This window comes from Triturus cristatus, chromosome 6 (genome assembly GCF_964204655.1).
Source record: "Triturus cristatus chromosome 6, aTriCri1.1, whole genome shotgun sequence".
NCBI lineage: Eukaryota > Metazoa > Chordata > Amphibia > Caudata > Salamandridae > Triturus > Triturus cristatus.
The window spans coordinates 990,629,448-990,649,350 of record NC_140589.1 but is presented as its reverse complement, the minus strand read 5'-3'; positions in this window follow the sequence as shown (position 1 = coordinate 990,649,350).

The window sequence follows — 19,903 nt, the reverse complement described above, 5'->3', positions numbered from 1 at the left end:
AGATGAGAGTGAGCTGCAGAAAGAAGTAGAAAGGTGCAGAAAGAGGCAAGAGGTGTGCAGAAAGAGGTAAGAGAAGTGCAGAAAGAAGAGAATGACCTACAGAAAGAGCAAGAGATGTGCAGAAAGGAGCAAGAGAGGTGCAGAAAGAGGCAAGAGAAGTTCCTAAAGAGGCAAGAGAGTTGCTGATAGAAGAGAGTGAGCTGCAGAAAGAGGGAAGAAAGGTGCAGAAAGAGGCAAGAGAGTTGCTGATAGAAGAGAGTGGGCGGCAGAAAGAGGCAAGAGAGGTTCAGAAAGAGGTAAGAGACGTGCAGAAAGAGGCAAGAGAGGTGCAGAAAGAGGTAAGAGGTATAGAAAGAGGCAAAAGAGATACAGAAAGAGGTAGAAAGGTGCAGAAAGAGGAAAGTGAGGTGCAGAAAGATGCAAGAGAAGAGCAGAAGGAGGCAAGATAGGTACAGAATGAGGTAAGAGAGGTATAGAAAGAGGAAGAAAGGTGCAGAAAGAGGCAAGAGTGGTGCAGAAAGAGGCAAGAGAGGTACAGAAAGAGGCAAGAGATGTGCAGAAAGATGAGAGAGATTTGCGGAAAGAGACAAGCGAGGTGCAGAAAGAGATAAGAGAGGTGCAGAAAGAAGAGAGTGAGCTGCAGAAAGAAGCAAGAAAAGTGCAGAAAGAGGCAAGAGAAGTGCAGAAAGAGGCAAGAGATGTGCAGAAAGAGGCAAGAGAAGTGCAGAAAGAGGCAAGAGAGGTGCAGAAACAAGCAAGAGAGGTATATATATGTATATATTCAATCTCCTCTCACTCTTATAAGGAAGGAATCAGCACTCGGGTTGTAGTTTGGAAGTATTTAATCTAGAAACGACTCAATCCACATGTCTCGGCTAGTCCAAACCTTGATCACTATACAAGACGTCATTGTAACTTCCTTATTTAAATATAGAAATGGCTCCAGTTGCCAACATTAACAAAGGACTACATATTATATTAAACCAAAAAGCTGTCAGCCATATTGGCCTGGTCACAATGTGAAAATTCAGACATCCATATCATAAAGAAAAGAAAACAAGTGTTAAAAATGCACCCAATGTAATTTCAGCATATCTTTCCCTGTGACTGCCATACCTGTATGTTTGTCAACGTGAATTGTTCATAATAAACATACTTAAGATTCCAAACATCAACATAAACAATGGACTACTCTTTACATTAAAGTAAAAGGCCATCGGCCATATTGATCTGGTCACGTTGCATATAATAGCGGTTCTTACATGAAAGAAAAGAATTAAAAAGGGGTGTAAATATACACACACTATCTCTAAACAAAATTCTAGTGATTATACTTCCATTCCATTCACAGCTCATTTGAGAGGTCTGAGTGATGTCATGAGGGATGTCAATGACCATGTCATGAATGTAGTAATGTCTGAGGCCATAAGCAGTGCATTGTGGGGGTATAAGTTATAGTTAGCTCAGGTAACTATAACTGCTGAATTTCAGTGGTTTTGTATGAGTGAAATCTGACTTTAACTATAACGTCTCTGTAATCTTTGTTTTTTCCAGAGAATTTCTAGTTTTTTTTAATGTTAAGTAAGATGCCTATCATAATAGATTGTGTGTGTTTGGAAGCAGGGCCTGGCATTATGCTGCCCCCACCCAAGCTTGCTGCTCCTGCCTCCCCTCCTCCTTGACATCCATTGTCCAGGTCCATGCTACTGCTCCTTCATTACATCCCTGTGTGGCTGTTGTTCTGCCACTGGCCTTCTCGCCTTCTCTGAACAGCTAGCTTGCTGCCCCATCCACGTTCTGCTATCCTCTGTTGTCTGATTCCATGCACTAGCCTCCTCCCTCCTGTCATGCATGTTCTGATGTGCTGCCACTGCCCTCCATTTAGCATGATGTCCCAGTACTCCTGCATATCCCCTGTGCTTAGCTTGATGACCCTACTCTCCTCCCCCTGCCCTCCGATGTCTGTGTGCATGCACCTGTTCCATCCTTTTTGCCCACCATGTTCCATGGACCTGCCCCTCCTAACTACTCTGAATTTTCAGTTGAGCTGCCCCTCCCCTCCCACCTGCCTAACATTGTTAGATGACTATAAAAGGTCCCTGCCACCTGTACCCTGCCTGTACACATTCCATGCCCCTATCCCCTTCCTCCTGTCCTCCATGGTCCATTTACTGCCACATCCTTCTGCCCTCCCTGGTCTGTTGTGCTGCAACTGCTCCCCCTGTCTGCCCTGTGTGATCTGTTGTGAGGCTCCTTCCCCTGAACCCTCTTGTCTGTGCCTGGCTCCTAACCCTTCCTTCTAAACTCCATGATCCTTTGTGCATGCCTGCACCCTCCTTCTTGCCTATCATGGCCAAATTGTGCTGCCACTAACCCTCTTACGTGTCATGCATGGTCTTCTGTGCTGCCATGGCCACTCCCACCTTCCCTGTGTGGTCAGCTAGCTGCCCCTGACCCCCTTCCAACTTACCTCCATGGTCTGTGTGTATGCCATTCTAGTCTCTCTGTTGCCATCCATGGTGTGTTGTGCTTCTAGTGCCCCTCTGGCCTGACCTCCATGGTCAGCTTGATGCCCCTGCACCCTTGCTCCTGCCCTCCCTTTTGTGCAGAACCCTATTCCCTCCCTCCTGGCTTGTCTGTTCCATTGTCATGCCACTGATCCCTCCCTTCTACCCTTTATGGTCCGTTATGCTGCAGCTTTCTCTCCTGTCTGTCCAGTTTGGTCAGCTTGCTGCCATTGCCTCTTTCCCCTCTGTTCTCTGTTGTCCATGTGCATGGTCCTTGTTGGACAGGCCACACGAAGGGCTTGCTCCCTCCCCGCACGACAGGGCCCGAGCTCCGGCCCACCAGGCATAACCCACGAAAAGCACCTGTACCCCGTCTCCCGACGGATCTTCTGCCCTCGGACCTCTACTCATCACGGGGCCCAGCCCCACCGGCTCCCCCGGCCGGTTCAAGCCGCCATCTTGGGCCCTGCACCACGAGGCCGCGTGGCCTCGCCCCGACCCTAACCCCGGGCCTGACCGACCCCGACATCCCGGCACCACCATCCACCCGGGAGGTGAGCGGACCACTTGGCAGGTCAATGGGAGGACGAAGTGTCAAGAGCTCTTCCCCCGCCAGGTGCCGATCGCCTCCAGCTCCCCCAGGCGCTGGCTCCACCCCCTGCTGGGTGTCTGGACACCTTCATCCCGGGCCCTCCGACCTCCAAGTGCGAGGGTCCGGACATCAAAGAGCGCCTGCCCTATAACTGGGGCAACTCCGGAGCAGGAAGGCAGTTGTATCCTGGAGTCGAGAGACACCGAGAGAACTCAGCCTTGACGGACTACTGGCGCTGCCGTAGCCCGCTCTTGTGAACCATCGTCCTGCCTGCTGGCGCTGCCGCGGCCTTCTGCACCATCCATCCTCGTCGGGACCTGCTGGCGCTGCCGCGGCCCGTTGTAACGACCATCCTCACCGGGACCTGCTGGCGCTGCCGCGGACCGTACATCGACCATCTTTCCGGGACCTGCTGGCGCTGCCGCGGACCGTGTACCGACCATCTCGACCGGGACCTGCTGGCGCTTCCGCGGCCCGTACCAACTAAACCACCAAGCTCGAGGATTGTGAGCTAGTCATCATCTCATCCAAACTACCTGACTGGTAACCAGACTGTCCCGTTCCCCCTTACCCTGCATTGAGAGACTTGAATCGAGGGGACCCCTGAGTCCAGACCTCCTTGTACCATTCAACCGTACCTTAAGAAGTACTTATAAAGAACACTGAACCTTATCCGTGTGTGGTATCTGTCTGTGGGGGGGAAGTTACTTGTCTGTACGATCGCTGGAGACGGCTCTCCCCGGAGGCCTCTCCTCCTGACCCCGGCCGACCCTCCCGGTCCGTCTACCCTTTCTAACATTGGTGGCCAGCGGCGCGATCCGAATCAACGCGTAATCGTACAGAGAGTAGCTCACTCCACGACAAAAACACGATGTCAGCCAAAGATAGCAGCTCCACCGAGAAATTCCAAATGGATAAGTTAGAAGAATACAACCACCGCGAACTGAGACAATTCTGCATAGAACTTGGCATTGCTACCACCGGCCTGAGTACCAAGGATGATCTAAAGCACGCCCTAGAGTCATGGACAGAAACTGGGGTCGCCGGACCCTCCGACCAAAGCAGCATCACACCAGAGGGGAACGCCACGGCTCCCGAGGAGCGGGGAACGGGCCTCTCGCAGGAGGAGATCCGAGAAAGAGAAAGAACCAGATTGCACGAGTTGGAAATGGCACGACTCAAGATGGATGGGGAACTCAAGTTAGCTGAACAGAAACTCAACCTCGAGCATATGCGGCTCCGAGAAGAACGAGAAGAGAAGCAGAGACAGAGAGAGCTGGAGGAGAAAAAAATAACGCTCGAGCACGAGCGCCAACTAGCGGAGATAGAACTTCGGAAACAGAATAAAGAACTGGGGGTGCCTGAGCGACCACACACCCCGGGGCCAATCGAGAAAAAAGTCCACATCCCCAAGGATGTTGTCCGCGAGTATGTCCGAGAAGACGACATACAACAGTGGTTTAAAGCCTACGAGATCGCCATGACCTCCCACCGGATCGACCGGAGTGATTGGGGAGCCGGACTTTGGGGGAGGTTTGTCAACGAGGGTCGCGATGCCCTACTGCAGCTCCCAGATCACCAAATGTCGTCCTACGACCACATGAAGGCTGCCCTCCTCACCCGCTACGGCCTCACACCCGAGATGTACCGCCAGAGGTTCAGAGATTGCACCCGGATCCCAGGTACAACTTGGGTAGAATACGTGAACTATTTTAGCCGTGCCTTCGAGGGTTGGATCAAGGGGAGCCATGTCACCACCTACGAACAACTCTTTAACCTTATGGTATGGGAGCACCTGTCGAACAACTGTTTCGTCGAGCTCAGGCAGCACCTCCTCGACAGTAAGCTAACTGACCCCCGGCAGCTCGCCGCCGAAGCTGACCGATGGGAAAGCACCCGGGTGGGCCGGAGGGGGCCACACGAACAGAACAGAAGCAACCCAGGCCAGCACCGTCCTCGGGGAGGAGGAGGGGGCCAGGGGCGAGGGAGAGACGCCTTGCCAGCAACACCCGTGGCCAGCACCCCGCCTCCGGCCGGCCGGGGCAACCCCCCGTGGCGTCCTGGGTTCCGAGCCAACGTCACGTGCCACCGATGCCAGCGAGTCGGCCACTACGCCAATGACCCGAGCTGCCCGCAGAACCAAACACCCAAGCCCCGCCAGGTAGCTGCCGCCGCCCTGGGGGAAGAGCGATTATCGGGGGAACCAGAAGAGTATGAGCCGGCCCAGCAAGAGTGGGAACCGGCCGCCATGGTCCTGGCGTGCTTAGGGGGAAGAGACATGGTCCCACGGGCCCCCCTCCCCGCTAACACCAGGAAATACGATCAGTGGGTGACCATTAATGGACAGCGAGCCGAGGCCTTGCGTGACACAGGCGCCAGTGTGACGGCCGTCCGCTGTCACCTGGTGAAGCCCGAGCAGATCCTGCCGAACATTCTCTGCCCCGTCCGCTCGGCAGACAACTCTGAGAGTATGTGTCAAATGGCCTGCGTCCCGTTCGAATGGGGAGGGGTCTCCGGCCTGTTGAAGGTGACGGTCCGGGACGATGCCCCCGTGGACTGCCTCCTGGGGAATGACCTCGAGAGTTCCCCGTGGGCCACCGTTGAGAGAAGAGAGCACCTGGGGATGCTGGGCCTCCCGGACTGGGCCTGCGTAACCACCCGGTCCATGGCCGCCCGTGCCGTCCCCCGATCAGAAGAACCGGAATGGCCAGCACCTCCGCCCCCGGTCGCCCCAGTAGAAGACAACGACGAGGCCAGCCTCCCAGACCCGACGACCGAAGGGGACGCGCAACCCCAGAACCTTCCTGACCTGGCTCAGTGGCGTCAAGCAGGGGGGCCCACCCAAGAACAGTTCCGCCAGGAACAAAAGACCTGTCCCTCCCTCGAGGGACTCCGCCAACAAGCCAGCGCCCAGAACGCAGGGGACTCCACCGGAACTCACTGGGTCTACTGGGATAACGACCTGCTATACAGCGAGCAAAGAATCGCCGAGCTGGGGGCCGGTCGAGTACTGGTGGTACCTCTCCGCTTCAGAGACTTTCTGCTCAACCTGGCCCACGATGTCCCCCTGGCTGGACACCTGGGCCAGGACAAAACGTACAGCCGCCTAGTGACCCACTTTTTCTGGCCGAAAATGAGGAACGACGTCCTGAACCACTGCCGATCTTGCCCCACATGCCAAGCCAGCGGGAAGAGTGGTCGGAAGCTGAAAGCCCCTCTGCAACCCTTCCCTGTGGTCACCACCCCGTTCGAGAGGGTGGGGATAGACATTGTGGGGCCTCTGGACCCCCGCACGGCACAAGGACACAGGTTCATCTTAGTACTGGTGGACCATGCCACCCGTTACCCCGAGGCGGTGCCCCTACGGACCGTGACAGCTCCGGTGGTTGGCCGGGCCCTAATGGGGATCTTCTCCCGGGTAGGCTTCCCCCGAGAAGTCGTCAGCGACCGAGGCACGAACTTTATATCCAAATACATGAAGTCCCTCTGGCAACAATGCGGGGTCACCTACAGATTCACGACCCCCTATCACCCCCAAGGGAACGGACTAGTGGAGCGTTTTAACCGCACTCTCAAGGGGATGATTGGGGGATTGGAAGAGCCCCTCCGTCGCCAGTGGGATGTACTACTCCCGTGCCTCCTCTTCGCCTACCGAGAAGTTCCCCAGAAGTCCCTCGGTTTTAGCCCTTTCGAACTCCTGTACGGGCACCCTGTGCGAGGGCCCCTCAGCCTAGTAAAAGAAGGTTGGGAGATGGCCCCCCTAAAGACCCCTCCAGACGTCTTCAAATACCTCCTGGCCCTACGCAATCAGACCCGGCGCTTCAGAGAGATGGCCAAGGCGAACCTCGAGGCCAGCCAGGAGGACATGAGGAGGTGGTATGATCACAATGCCTCCTCCGTTGAGTTCGAGCCTGGACAACAAGTATGGGTGATGTCCCCCACCGAACCATGTGCCTTGCAAGATAAGTGGACGGGGCCCTTCAAAGTGGTCGAGCGCAAAAGCCCCGTCACTTACCTCATCGACCTGGGGACCTCCCGGAACCCCCTTCGGGTCCTCCACACCAACCGACTCAAACCACACTTTGTGCGCTCAGAACTCAGCCTCCTGATGGCTACGGACAGTGGGGCAGAGGAAGACTCCGAACCCCTCCCGGATCTTCTGAAAACTCAGGAGAATGACGGCTCCGTGGACGGGGTCCGGCTCTCTGACGCCCTCACTTCGGAGCAACGCCAGGGCTGCCGGAACCTCCTGCTGCAGTTCGCTACCCTGTTCTCCCTCACCCCCGGGGTCACCCCTTGGTGTTTGCACGACGTGGACACCGGGGACAGTCCCCCTGTCCGACACCGGGCCTACCGCGTACCAGATCGGGTACGGGCCTGCATACAGGAGGAAGTGGCCAAGATGCTCACAATCGGGGTCATCGAGCCCTCGGATAGTCCCTGGGCCAGTCCGGTTGTATTGGTCCCCAAAGCCGCTGCCCCCGGCACCGCACCTGAACTGAGATTCTGCGTCGACTACCGGGGCTTGAACGCTGTTACCCGGACCGACGCTCATCCGATCCCCCGAGCAGACGAGCTGATCGACCGGCTGGGGGCCGCCCGCTACCTCAGTATCTTCGACCTAACAGCGGGCTACTGGCAGATCGGCCTCACACCCAGGGCTCAGGAACGGTCAGCCTTCTCTACCCCCGATGGCCACTACCAATTCAAGGTCATGCCCTTCGGCATGAAGAATGCCCCCGCCACGTTTCAACGCCTCGTGAACCAGGTCTTGGCGGGGCTCGAAGAGTTCAGCGCTGCCTACCTGGACGATATCGCTGTATACAGCCGCCACTGGCCCGACCACCTCTGTCACCTCCAAGAGGTCCTACAGGCCCTCCAGCGGGCCGGCCTCACAATTAAGGCCGGCAAGTGCCAAATTGGCCAAGGGTCTGTGACCTACCTTGGGCACCAAGTGGGAAGCGGGCTGGTGGCCCCGCTACAACTTAAGATTGCTGCCATCCAGTCCTGGCAGCCCCCCGTCACCCAGACCGAGGTCCGAGCCTTCTTGGGGCTCACCGGCTACTACCGGCGGTTCGTGAAGGACTACGGCAGCATCGTGGGGCCCCTCACGGGTCTCACGTCCAAGAACCAACCGAAGCGGATTAACTGGACCCCCGATTGTCAAGCGGCCTTCGAGAAGCTGAAGGCCGCTCTATGCACCGCCCCTGTGCTCCAGGCCCCCGATTACAGTCGGGAATTCATGGTACAGACCGACGCCTCCGACCACGGCATCGGAGCCGTCCTTTCTCAGTTAAACCCCGAAGGTCATGACCAGCCGGTGGCCTTCATCAGTCGACGTCTCCTGGCCCGAGAACAGCGCTGGAGCACCATCGAGAGGGAGGCCTTCGCAGTGGTGTGGGCCCTCAAAAAGCTCCGGCCCTATCTCTTCGGTACCCACTTCCGGGTACAAACCGACCATCGACCCCTGCAGTGGCTGATGCAGATGCGGGGGGAGAACCCAAAACTCTTGCGCTGGTCCATTTCCCTGCAGGGAATGGACTTCACTGTGGAGCACCGACCAGGCCAAGACCACGCCAACGCGGATGGCCTGTCCCGCTTTTTCCGCCTCGACGAAGAGAGTCCCCAAGGAGATGGGTGACTCTCCCCGCCTTCAGCTGGGGGGGACGCATGTTGGACAGGCCACACGAAGGGCTTGCTCCCTCCCCGCACGACAGGGCCCGAGCTCCGGCCCACCAGGCATAACCCACGAAAAGCACCTGTACCCCGTCTCCCGACGGATCTTCTGCCCTCGGACCTCTACTCATCACGGGGCCCAGCCCCACCGGCTCCCCCGGCCGGTTCAAGCCGCCATCTTGGGCCCTGCACCACGAGGCCGCGTGGCCTCGCCCCGACCCTAACCCCGGGCCTGACCGGCCCCGACATCCCGGCACCACCATCCACCCGGGAGGTGAGCGGACCACTTGGCAGGTCAATGGGAGGACGAAGTGTCAAGAGCTCTTCCCCCGCCAGGTGCCGATCGCCTCCAGCTCCCCCAGGCGCTGGCTCCACCCCCTGCTGGGTGTCTGGACACCTTCATCCCGGGCCCTCCGACCTCCAAGTGCGAGGGTCCGGACATCAAAGAGCGCCTGCCCTATAACTGGGGCAACTCCGGAGCAGGAAGGCAGTTGTATCCTGGAGTCGAGAGACACCGAGAGAACTCAGCCTTGACGGACTACTGGCGCTGCCGTAGCCCGCTCTTGTGAACCATCGTCCTGCCTGCTGGCGCTGCCGCGGCCTTCTGCACCATCCATCCTCGTCGGGACCTGCTGGCACTGCCGCGGCCCGTTGTAACGACCATCCTCACCGGGACCTGCTGGCGCTGCCGCGGACCGTACATCGACCATCTTTCCGGGACCTGCTGGCGCTGCCGCGGACCGTGTACCGACCATCTCGACCGGGACCTGCTGGCGCTGCCGCGGCCCGTACCAACTAAACCACCAAGCTCGAGGATTGTGAGCTAGTCATCATCTCATCCGAACTACCTGACTGGTAACCAGACTGTCCCGTTCCCCCTTACCCTGCATTGAGAGACTTGAATCGAGGGGACCCCTGAGTCCAGACCTCCTTGTACCATTCAACCGTACCTTAAGAAGTGCTTATAAAGAACACTGAACCTTATCCGTGTGTGGTATCTGTCTGTGGGGGGGAAGTTACTTGTCTGTACGATCGCTGGAGACGGCTCTCCCCGGAGGCCTCTCCTCCTGACCCCGGCCGACCCTCCCGGTCCGTCTACCCTTTCTAACATTGGTGGCCAGCGGCGCGATCCGAATCAACGCGTAATCGTACAGAGAGTAGCTCACCCCACGACAAAAACACGATGTCAGCCAAAGATAGCAGCTCCACCGAGAAATTCCAAATGGATAAGTTAGAAGAATACAACCACGGCGAACTGAGACAATTCTGCATAGAACTTGGCATTGCTACCACCGCCTGAGTACCAAGGATGATCTAAAGCACGCCCTAGAGTCATGGACAGAAACTGGGGTCGCCGGACCCTCCGACCAAAGCAGCATCACACCAGAGGGGAACGCCACGGCTCCCGAGGAGCGGGGAACGGGCCTCTCGCAGGAGGAGATCCGAGAAAGAGAAAGAACCAGATTGCACGAGTTGGAAATGGCACGACTCAAGATGGATGGGGAACTCAAGTTAGCTGAACAGAAACTCAACCTCGAGCATATGCGGCTCCGAGAAGAACGAGAAGAGAAGCAGAGACAGAGAGAGCTGGAGGAGAAAAAAATAACGCTCGAGCACGAGCGCCAACTAGCGGAGATAGAACTTCGGAAACAGAATAAAGAACTGGGGGTGCCTGAGCGACCACACACCCCGGGGCCAATCGAGAAAAAAGTCCACATCCCCAAGGATGTTGTCCGCGAGTATGTCCGAGAAGACGACATACAACAGTGGTTTAAAGCCTACGAGATCGCCATGACCTCCCACCGGATCGACCGGAGTGATTGGGGAGCCGGACTTTGGGGGAGGTTTGTCAACGAGGGTCGCGATGCCCTACTGCAGCTCCCAGATCACCAAATGTCGTCCTACGACCACATGAAGGCTGCCCTCCTCACCCGCTACGGCCTCACACCCGAGATGTACCGCCAGAGGTTCAGAGATTGCACCCGGATCCCAGGTACAACTTGGGTAGAATACGTGAACTATTTTAGCCGTGCCTTCGAGGGTTGGATCAAGGGGAGCCATGTCACCACCTACGAACAACTCTTTAACCTTATGGTATGGGAGCACCTGTCGAACAACTGTTTCGTCGAGCTCAGGCAGCACCTCCTCGACAGTAAGCTAACTGACCCCCGGCAGCTCGCCGCCGAAGCTGACCGATGGGAAAGCACCCGGGTGGGCCGGAGGGGGCCACACGAACAGAACAGAAGCAACCCATGCCAGCACCGTCCTCGGGGAGGAGGAGGGGGCCAGGGGCGAGGGAGAGACGCCTTGCCAGCAACACCCGTGGCCAGCACCCCGCCTCCGGCCGGCCGGGGCAACCCCCCGTGGCGTCCTGGGTTCCGAGCCAACGTCACGTGCCACAGATGCCAGCGAGGATTGTGAGCTAGTCATCATCTCATCCGAACTACCTGACTGGTAACCAGACTGTCCCGTTCCCCCTTACCCTGCATTGAGAGACTTGAATCGAGGGGACCCCTGAGTCCAGACCTCCTTGTACCATTCAACCGTACCTTAAGAAGTGCTTATAAAGAGCACTGAACCTTATCCGTGTGTGGTATCTGTCTGTGGGGGGGAAGTTACTTGTCTGTACGATCGCTGGAGACGGCTCTCCCCGGAGGCCTCTCCTCCTGACCCCGGCCGACCCTCCCGGTCCGTCTACCCTTTCTAACAGTCCTGTCCCCTCCTTATTGCTTTCCATAGTTTGTTGTGCTGCTCTGCCATCCCACATGCCCTGTGTGGTGTATGGTGCGGCTGCAAACCCTGATGTGTGCCCTGTAAGGTTAGTTTGGTGCACCTGTCCTTGTCCCTCCTGTCCTCTGTTATCCGAGTCCAAGTCCCTACCCCAATTACTCCTGCCTTCCATGATCCAATGTACCATACTTGTTAAAATTTTGAACTTGGTAAGAGGGAGATTTTGAAAAAAACTGGGGAATTGATTTTTCCCATTGACTTGCATAGAAAAAGAGGAGATTGTAGACAAGAGACAGATAAAATAAAGTCCTTTTTGACTTAAAAACATTGGGCGTTTCCTGCCTGAATCGGCTCTGTTGGCATGTCTGGTTGTACTACCACTGCCTCTTCCTTCTGCCCTCAATGCTCTATTATATTGCCACAGCCTCTCTTACCTGTCCTGCATTGTTGGTTTGTTGCCCATACATCCACTGCCCTCCATGTTGTTCTGCCACTGCCCTTCTGCCTGTCCAGTGTGGCCAAATTGTTGCCTCTGCACCCTCCTACATGCTTTCAATTTTCTGAGTCCAAGCCCCTGACCTCTGCCTCCCAACAGTATCCTAATGAACAACTAGATTGCTAACATTCTATCTTTATTACAAAAGTGTGGCAAGCCTGACGTCATCTTGATGTAATCAAAACTATAATACCTAAAGCATTTGCTTTAGAAATGATAGAAATGAGAGGGTCTTATTTGCTTATGGTTAGTGCTCTAAAAAACTAAAATGAGGACATATTTCCTAAGTTCTCAAATAGCGACAAAGCACTTTAAAATTATTTGTTACCTTTATGTTTTTTTATCCAGTTGACCACTTGATTAAATGTTACGCTTCGGGGAGAGAATGTGGCGATACTTCCAGAGCTGCAAACTATGCAACTAGGGAACCAATTTGGTGTTTCTGCTTCAGCTCTACATTCTGTGATTCGGGTCAAATCACTTAATCTCCCCATGCCTACAACCAAAATCAGTTTGTCCTTGTATGAAGTAACCAATGCTTATGTGAAGCACTCCAATATCTGACCAGCCTGCACTATATAAAACTGCAAAAAAACAAGTGATAAAAAGTGTTTTCCACACTTCTGTCATTGGGCTATACGTGGGCTACATCTGTGTGATATTTGTGCTACATTTGGGCTCCTTTTCTTTTGGTGGCCATTTGGGAGACTTCAATAAATTCAATAAACTTTATTCGATCTGATTTAGAAACATAGATCATAAAAGTGTACATAAAAACAGTAAATCTTCTTTCTTAATACAATACAGTGAGAATTAATTAAAACCAGTAGGTAAAAACGGTGTTACAAAGCCCAGTTCAGAGAAACATCAGGTTAACAGAATAGTAAAGTTCATTGCTTCGCAAGATCAATCTCATATACTTCATGAAAAATACGCAATAAGGGGTCCAAGGAAGATGCAATGCCCCAATACCTGACCAGTCTGCACTATATTAAACTGCAAAAAATCTAAAAATAAAAAGTGTTTTGCACACTTCTGTCATTGGGCTATATGTGGGCTACATCTGTGTGATATTTGTACTACATTTGGGCTCTTTGTCTCTGGTAGCCATATTGGGAGACATATTTGTTATGAAGTTTCCTAATTTCCTCATTTACTGCTCTTTCCTCAGTAGGAAATGCTTTCAGTTTTATACTTTGATTCCATCAAGAAGGCATTCAGATGTGTCGCACATTTGCCATAAATGTTAGCACTCTAGTTGCTCATTAAATCACTGTAGTAAAGCTCCTGCTCACCAGGGAGTTAACTGGAAGTCTGCTGCTGGTATTGAAAGTGATTGTTTCAGTCTGCATTTCAGAATTTCCTAATGAAATAGAAGAGAATTTGATAACTCACTTAAAGCATGCCCTAATTTTTCTTTCTGCAGCACTAACCATAATTTCTATGGCAAAATGAACCCCCTCATTTTGTTCCTTTTCAAATTAAATGTTTTAAGTGTTACTAGTTTATTCCGATCAAGATGGCTTCAGGTGTGCCCCAATTTTGTCATGAGTAAAACTTTTAGCACTCTAGTTGTTCTTTAGAACACTCTGGGAAGCTGCCGTAGAACACAAAGGAATAAACTGACAGGCTGCTCCTGTTAAAGTATAGCAGGAAGATATTTGAGATCTCACTTAAAACATGTTCTAATTTTTCTTTCTGCAGCACTAACCATAATTTCTATGACTAAATGAACCCTCTCATTTTGTTCTTTTTTAAAATTAAATGTTTTAAGTGTTACCAGTTTATTCCAATCATGATGGCTTCAGGTGTGCCATAATTTTGTCATAAGTAAGATTGCTAGCGCTCTAGTTGTTCTTTAGAACACTCTGGGAAGCTGCAGTAGAACACAAAGGGATCAACTGCCCTTGATATCGATATTTTTTAAATGTTTTAATTTCTTAGAAACTACTAAAAGGATTTACACCATTTTTAAAAAAGCAGGCTTTCTAGACCAAGACCTACCGTTTTTGCCAACTTTTGTGTTATTCCGTTCAGCAGTTCGGGCTGTAACCTGTTTCAAAATCCAAATGGAAATTAACATGGGGAAAACGAGCTTAGGGACCCCCCTTTTTTCTTGGCCTTCGCTTGACAAATGACTCTGAAACTTTCAACACAGGAGCTGACCGGTCCACCCCATTAGTTTTGAATATTTTGCGATGATTTGTAAACCGGAGCCAAAGATATTGACAAAAGAAAAAACGTTTTTTGAATTGATATGAGGTCCTAACTATAATTACCTACTGGCGTTTATCAGTAGGTAGTCATAATTAGGTCCATGTTTCCATAGGAAACGCCCTTTTTGACTTACCTATGTTTGTGGCGTCATTTGACGAATCTTCACAAGCTTTTCCCCAAAAAGTGTCATAGTGAGTCTTGTTGTGCATGGAAAGTTTCGGGGTCATCCGTCAAAGGAGGGCCGAGAAAAAGAGGAGGGTCAAAAAAAGTGTATTACCATCTTAATTCCCATAGGAGTTTTGAACATGACTACAGCCCGTTTTGCACCAATTTTGTCAGAAAGGTAGATTTGGTTATGCAACTCACGCTTTCATTTACTTGGTGTAAAGCTATTCAGTAGTTTCAAGAAATTAAAAGAAATTAACATTTAATCATCTGGGATCGCAATGACTTTGTGAATAAAAGCAAACTCATGCAGGGAAATGCATATATATATAATAAACAAACGCCGTCTCCGCACTTCCCCTCACTGCCAGGCCAGGTGAACAGAGACAACACGAATCCCAGGTATTTGGCAATGATGAGAATTTATTCAGAGAGCTGCAATCTGATGCATTTCGGACAAACTGTCCTTGCTCACAGATAGCCAGATACGGCCCGCGATGTTTTTAATTTTGCTGTGTGCACACCGCGTGTTTAAGTGACATAGACAAAATAGTATGCATCTATCCATTGTATAGAGCACTGGTCAGTCTGTTTTCAAAACCACGATTGAACACATCGTATGTTTTAAAATGTGATCTCAAACAAATGGTCTTAAATCAAAATGAATTAACCATAATACTAATTAAATGCGTAAATGCAATTTTCAATTTAGTAACAATATTGCACATAAAACCTAAGGGGTCATACAGAAACATTTGCTCTGATCAACTTACTGCATTAATGCTTGTAATAAATAAGTGCAAAGTTAGCAAAATATTTGTGAACATATACATCCTGATTCTCATTATGTGCAAATTACGCCTTTTGATGTAAACATGGATCCAAATGCAAATGTAGCTGATTCCTACCTTAATGCTGGTGATAAATAAGTGCAAATTGCGCAAAATATTTATAAAACTGTACGTCCTAATAATCATTGTGTGCAAATTACGCATTTCATTGTAAACATCGATCTAAGTATAAATGCAACACATTCCTGCCTTAATGCTGGTAGAAAATAGGTGTAAATCATGCAAAATATTTGTAAACATGTAGAACTCGGTGATCACTATGTGCAAACTATGCTTTTTCTTTGTAAACATAGACCCCTGTGCAAATGTAGCAAATCTTATTGCAAGACCAACTATCAACTTCATTCACTGCATAAATGCTAAATGATGAATCAGTGCAAATATCGCAAAAAAGTTTTTGGAAACTTGAGACTCCCTTGTAAACATTGCAATATAAATATGGCTTGTGTTCCTACGATATCATACTGAAATGGCTGATTGCCATATTCCAACATATGGGAATGGCTTGACCAGAATCAAATATTATACTTGATAAATATTGATGCATAAAGTGCTAGTGCTACATGAACCCCACATGAAATAGAAAAAAATAATAAAATGTGTGTTTAAAAACTGTTGTGCTGCACGGAGCCCAACCGCATTAAATATAAAACCATGGAACGTCCCTAAACACCAAAGTCCAGATTGTGAATACAATATATTACTGCTTGTATTAATTATAAAAAATAATACAGATCTTCAGTGGTGTTTAAACCATTAGGGAATTTACTTTCCAATTCTAATATCATTTTAGATTCCATCCTTCTCAACATCCTGTCCCTGTCGCCTCCTCTTCTGGGTTTGGGAATCACTGTTATTACAAAGTATTTAAAACATTGCAAATCATTGCTGTGTACTTGTTTAAAATGCCTGGCTACAGGATACGAGCTGTCATTATTGACAACGGCCCATAGATGTTGGAGGACTCTGACATGCAGCAAAACACACAAGATGATGGACGGAATGTTGCACATTGGCAAAACATTCACACCCAGTCACAGATCTGGGTTTAATCCATCGTTATTTTGCTCACCACCCCAGTTCAGTCATGGCCATATGCAAATCAGTCTTGACCCTGTGCCTCAAGGGAACAGTCCAGCCCGAACTGCCAAGCCATGTCTTCCCTGGACCAGACTCAAGCATCGTAGGACCGGTTTCGGGGTTTCACCCCTCTTCAGCCAGGATAGCTTGACTCCAGTGGCGTAGTGAGCACAGGACCCTTCCCACATAGGGCGAACAGCAAAACACACAAGATGATCCTGACATGCACCTGCAGCTTGGTGCTGCCCACATATCGCAAGCCACAGGTGCATGTCAGAACGTAAACTGCATACTCTGTCCTGCAGTTAAAATTCCCTTTGATGGTGATCATTGCTGGACTAAAGGGGGTGGCATATTTTGTGGTATTGATTCCAAACCTGCAAGCCCTGCAGCTGGAACATTTAACAAACCCCAGCCGGGGTTGTAACCGCATTGTGTCTTTCGCTAATTCTGGGCAGTTCTTGGCAATTTGGGTTTTCATAGAGGGCCCTTTCCTATATGTGATGGTAGTGCAGGCTGGGAGCCTCAGCACTAAAAACCCCGTCAGTTAAAAGTATTGGCCAACTGTGTGTAATAATGGCTTTGATTTTCCATTCCTGTTTATTGAAAGTTGTCACGAATCTGGGTACAGAATTGCTGTCACTCTCAACAGAGACAATGTTATCCACCACCTTGGTGGCTAACAAGGAGGCCCTAGGCTTAGCATTCATTTTCTTGACAGCATTATCCAAAATGGATTTTTTATAGCCTATCTGTCTGAATCTCATGAGCGCTTGATTGATGCATATTGCCAGATCTTCCTCGGTACTGGAAATCCGCTTGAGCCGTAATAGCTCACCGTATGGGATATTGTTTATTACATGTCTGGGGTGGGCACTGCTGGCATGCAGTGTGGAAATTGCCAGCAGTGCTTTTCCTGTGCAAAGTGGTTGCTATTTCCCCCTCACATATAAAAAAGCTTACATCTAGGAAATCTGCATACTCCTTACTGATGTGAGATGTAAATTTTAAATTCTCGTGAGTGGCATTGATCTCATTGATAAAATTAGTTGCACTTTGATCATCCACTCGCCATATAATAAAAACATAATCGATGTATCTCATCCATTTTAAAACATGATCAGCAAATGCAGTGCTGTGAATGCGTTTAAGAAACTACTCCTCCCACCAGCGCACGTGGAAGCACACATAGCTGGGGGAGAAGCAGGCCCCCATCGCCACACCCCTTTTCTGCAAATAAAAATCATTGCCAAACAGGAAATAGTTATTATTTAAGCACCAGGATGCTAGCTCTACAATTATTTTGTTGTGACTGTAACATCCCAATGGTCTGGTACCCAAAAAATACTCCAAGGCTCTCAGTCCAGTAGGATGTTCTATACTAGTATAAAGGGATTCGATATCCAAAGTAATGAATATCGAATCTGTTGACCATGGAATATTCTTGATCTTTTTAAGAAAATCTCCGGTACCCTTAATATACGTTGGCAAACTCTTTACTAGATCCTGCATAAAAAAGTCAATGTACTGTGTGATGTTTTCCGCCACTCTCTGGATTGCGGATATTATTGGCCTCCCAGGGACAGGTGTTGTCTTTTTGTGCACCTTAGGTATAAGATATAGGCTGGGCAATACAGGATGTTCAACATGCAGAAAAATGAAATTCCTCAGTCGAAATCATGCCTTCTCTTTTCCATTTAAAAATAACTTTTTTCAGGCCCTCTCTGGCAGCATTGTAATTTTTCAATGTAGATTTTTCATAGCATAATGGATCACCTAAATGTCTGTGTGCTTCTGAGATGTAATCCTTCTGTGGCCAAATTACAATGTTGTCACCTTTATTAGACCTGGGACAACAATGTGATGGTTGTTAGTGAGTTTCTTAATTAATTCGGCATATTGGTTTTCCTGTTTGCTTTTATATCTTCTTCTTGATGTGATGGTGCAATTTCTTGAGGTTTTCTACTTTTACATCTTAAAAGATGTCAATGGCATCTTTCGGCATATTTGGCACAAAGTTTGATTTGGGCTTGAATGGACTCAGATTGGCTTCCAATTGTATAACCGCTGCTTCGGTTAATCATTGTTGAGTCGATGCTTCTTCTTGTACGGTTTGCTCATTAACTATATCGATATTACCAAGTTGGTGCATGGTTAGTAACGTGGCCGCATCAGATGCAAATCAGTATTGGATTGATTGTCTGAGCTTACCTCCTGTTCTTTTAGTCCTTCCTTGATATTAAAAAACTTTTTTAGCTTAAGTTTACAGATGTAACAAAAAATATCAATACGTGTACGTGTGTAGTTGAAGTCGCTTACGGGACAGAAAGACAAACCCAGGCTCAACAGTTGTGTTTCTGCTTTGGAAAGAGTAATGAAAGATAGGTTTATATTAGTATTGTCATCAGTTATTGTTTTTTTCGCCAGTACTGCTTTTTTGATTTTTTGTAGCCATTTCCGCTTTTTACGGCGTTCACGCCTTCTTGTGTTATTTCTTGTTCTTTTTTCCTTTGTTGATTCCTCAGCCTCCATGTCTGGCGGCGATCGAACACTAAAAAAATCAATCTCTTCACCTAAATCCCAAATTTTAGATCTGTCCACTGTCCCTGTTTTGTTAATGTTGTCATCATCCGATGATATGCTGCTTGTCATTGAATCAATATCACTGCTCACTGAAACTGCATCGGTAGGAGCGTTCGCCATAGATCCAGCGCCTACTGTTATGCTTGATGACTTTTCATTCAATTTTGATTTTTTAGCATTTTCGTATTTCCGAGCAAAAGTGTATAAGCGCCCCTGCTCGTAGTCCTCTTTATCACGAGCAAATTTATAAACTTTGCAAGCCTTAATTTGTACTTCCTGTTTAGTCAGGCGTTCCTGCATTTCTTTTCTTGACCTGGTTATAAGGTCATTGGGCTCAAACTTCATGAGTTACTCGTTTATTCCATCAATTTCCGTGATCAGGGAAAGTCTATCTATTTCAACATATTTCACAAGTATTTTGACTATGTTCATAGAAGCCTCCAGATTGCTGTGACCCCATTCCTTTAACATTGGATTGGGGCTCTCATAACTTGGGGCTAATAGAATACGTAGCCCCCATGGCACTCGCCCCTCCTCAATGTATTTTGACAGGGATTTATGCTCCCACCATTTGGTCACTTCAGAGTGCATACACTTTTCCAGATGTTTCAATAAACCTTTCATTTGTCCTTCATTCGAATTGTCCGTATTGCCAAGAGCCACTGTTGCCCCTTTATTATTTGTTTTAGGGAGATTGGAAAATAAGGCATCTGCAGCGGCCTCCCTGCTGCGATCTACCTCCGCTGACATGGTTATGCAAGCTCTTTTGTCTGTGTAGAATATTTTGGTAGACTTCCCGCGTATGCGGGGGTCCCCTAGGCCGTACACTCCTCCCCACCGATGCTGATCGCCGATTCACTCACCACAGATAGGAACGGCTTCCGATCAACGTTCCGATCACGCCGTTATGTTCCCTTCACTGAAATGCTCGTATGCGGCTGCAATCAGGGGCTGCCACCCGAAAAACTCAGTTTTCGAAACCTGGATACACTGGTTGATGGCGGCA